Below are 3,659 nucleotides of genomic sequence, written 5' to 3'. Positions count from 1 at the left end.
CATAGGGTCATGCTTACACAAGGCAACAACATAGGAGCATGCTTTCACAAAGCAATAACATATGGATTCTAAAGGTAATAAACTTGAAGTCTAAAATGCCACATCAACTAAATATAACAATTTAGCATAATTAGAATATCTAATACCACACATCAAGACATAGGTTCTCTAGGTTATCAACTAGAAATCTAAAAGTATGTAATCAACTAAGTATAGCAATTTAGTATGGATGTACTTAACAACATCAAAATGATTCACAAAAATCATAAAACATAGATGTACTTAACAACATCAGAATGATTCATTAAAATCATAAACATGGATGTACTTAACAACATCAAAATCGCCAATAACCAAAACCACAAGTTACAATATAAACATGATTGTTAACTTGGAATTGAATGCGAAAACAAATAGTGGAAGACTTGGACATCTAAGCTCGGAATTCTGCCGAGACCTCAACGGTTATTCTGGGCACTAACCCGCAGGGAAGGCCACCCTAAGTGTGCACTATCTCAATGACTTAGAGGACTCACGTCCCCATACTAGAGCCAAACCCTAGCCTTCTCAACTCAACAATGTTCCAAGATTCCAAAATTAAACCAAATAAATTCACAACTTATACATAACTTATATAACGCATGAAAACACCTTCCATGCACAAGTAGGTTGAAACCACACAATCCATGCCTTAGAGTTTTAATTCTAAAATGACATACATAATGTCAATTACAAAGTGTGCAATTCACTACACATGGCATCAATATATTCCATAAAGAAAACATGTTCTCAAGAATATAAATATAACAACAAAGTTGTCCAATGCTCAAAACACAACAAAGTGAATACATAACAAGTTCAAGTCCATGATTTGAATATAGAACCAACTTCTAAAATACCAATAGATCCATGGAGCCATTAGATAAAATTTAATTAAACAAAATAATCAAATTCTCTAGATTTCAAATCAAATTCGAATAACATCAAATTAATATATGTTAAACAACATAACATACTCATTACATATATCAAATCAAAAGTATCAAATGAGCAAGATAGCATCACATAGAATTTAATTAAATTAAATTAATCAAATCTTTAGATTTCAAAAGTTATTCAAACGATTCCAAATTAATGTATATCAAGCACCAACTCATGGTCATACCATATCTCAAGTCCAAAATGGGATACAAGCAAAAAATAATTTACTAGAATTTAAATCAAATTAAATTCTTTAAATCTCTAGATTTAAAAACTCATTTAAATCATCCCAATTTAATATACAACAAAGATCAAGTCATGGCCATGCCATATATCTAGTCCAAAATGAGTTATAAGTAACTACCATTAATCATAATTTCTCAAATTAATACAATAAATGCATACAAGTTGTATAAGCATCAAAAACATGCAAAATAACAAACATATAACCCTATAACATCCCCTACCTCACTAGAGAAGTGTCTCTCTAGAATCCAAGGCAAAATCAACACAAAATGGCAAACCCTTCTAGGGTTATGAAGAGGAATATGAGGGGAACAAAATGTATTCCGAAGTTCAAGTTTGGAAATCAATGGAAGGCTCTCAAAAATCAAGGTCAAAGCTTAAGGCTTTAGGCTCCATCCATGGAGGCTAGGGTTTTCTTTAAAAGAGAGGGAGGAAATGAAAAATGATAAAGATGAAATGTGAGTGGAGGGGATAGAGATCCTCCACTCACTATGTGCTCTTACACTACCTCTCACACACACACTAATGCAAGATCAAATTGTGAGCCTACACTTGTCACAAATCTAAGGCTCCATCCTAGGCTAAATCTCAAGCCTACACTTGTCAACCATCCAAGCCAATAAGTGCACCAATCCTAGGCCAACAAGTGGTTAAATCTCCACCCTCCACATGTCCTCATCCAAGGCCTCAAAGTGTTTTCACACACATGTCAACAAGTGGACCAATAAGAGTGTGACACTTGTCACACTTTCCAGAAATTGCAAAAAAGTCCTTTTTGAAAATATCTTCCAAATTAAATTGTAAAATGGTCCCTAAGACGAAAAATAATTACTTTATGGTAATTACACAAAAACCCCAAAAGTTAGGAAAATTACAAAAAAAGTTATGCGTCTATACCCTTTACAAGAAAAGTAAGCACTTAGCATGTTTTTCTACCAAAGTGAAAATACACATAGTATGGAATTTAAATATCGTGGATGGATGCAAAACCGAAATCAAATCCGAACACGAAAAGTGAGGTTATGCTAACAAAGTGACAACCGAGAAAAAAACAAAAGTAAATAGTGTCACAAAAGTGAAAATATGAAAATGACTCGGTCCTCAAAGGAAGTCATCAATCCAAGGAAAAGAGTCTCGGAAACCATCCCCGAGCACTCAAGATGACACTAAGTGATGAAAAACTAAACTCAGAAAGGAAAAGATCAACGGAAAAAAAATATCCGTAAAAATCTGAGAAAAGGAAAGGAAGGAAAATGATCGGGTCATTACACAAACTAGACAGTTTAGGGCATTAAGTGTTCAAACACCCCTAAAAACTTACAAGCTCAAATCAAGTAGGCTACAAATCAAAATAACCTCTATCTAATCATTTCCCACTTCTCACCTTTTGGGAGAAGTCCTCACTTTTTTATTACTTTTGTAACTTTCTTTCTTCTTGTTGTTCGTTTTTTTTTTTTTTTTTTTTTTGGTCAGGTTATTAACCTAGAGTTTAGGCCTCCACCTTTCAGCGCGAGAAATTCAGTGCTTGATGAGGCTAGAATCCCAGCTACTCAATGAAAAGGGATTGTTATCTACTTTTGTCAAAATGAAAGCTTTCAATGTACTACTAGCTCAATTGGGATATAATCAATTCAATAATCAACAAAGCATGTTCCCCACAAATGAATGCTAGTGTGCGTCTGTGCTAGTGTAGAATAATAGAATGAATCTCAAAACAATCATAAAATCAGGATGATGTGGATCACAAGTGCAAACAAGATATCAATCTTTCAAAAAATTTACTCCGAAATGGCATCCACAAGGCATACAAGGAGTATTGGACTCTCAGGTCAAACAATTTTTAAATTTTAAGTAATATAATCCTCAAAAGATCAAAATCATAACTAACATAGATCTCCAATCACAATCATACATTTAAAAATCCAACTTTAAGTAGAATGCAACAAAGACACCTTACCCCCAAACTTAAACTGCACATTATCCTCAATGTGCAATGTGAACAATGGAAAAAGATGAAAAGAGTATACCGTCGTGGTGAAAGACATGAAACCCGGCAATGATCCAATATGAAAAGGGTCTCCCCCAAACTTAGAATCAACAACCTATTTAAATAACCACACTAACAAACTCACATCAAATATCAAATGGGATAAGGATGATCAAATCATGCATTATAAGATAATATAGCATAATATGAAAGAGAAATATGAGATCAAGCCCAATATAAATCATAAAGTATACATGACTACACATAAGGGTACAACGGTGAAAAGTTTTTATAAATTTCTTTTTATGAAAGTAAGTATATACAAAATGCAAGAAAAACAAAGAATAAAATGCATGAACAAAATAAAAAGAAAAATAAAAATAAATAAGGTAAAATGAAATGAAAGAATATATACAATGCAAGAAATGAAAAATAAAAAGTAAGA

Source organism: Cornus florida, unplaced genomic scaffold (assembly GCF_030987335.1).
Source record: "Cornus florida cultivar Cherokee Brave unplaced genomic scaffold, ASM3098733v1 CherokeeBrave_3.0.0_Hap2_Chr10, whole genome shotgun sequence".
NCBI lineage: Eukaryota > Viridiplantae > Streptophyta > Magnoliopsida > Cornales > Cornaceae > Cornus > Cornus florida.
Note: the sequence above shows the minus strand (reverse complement) of the source record.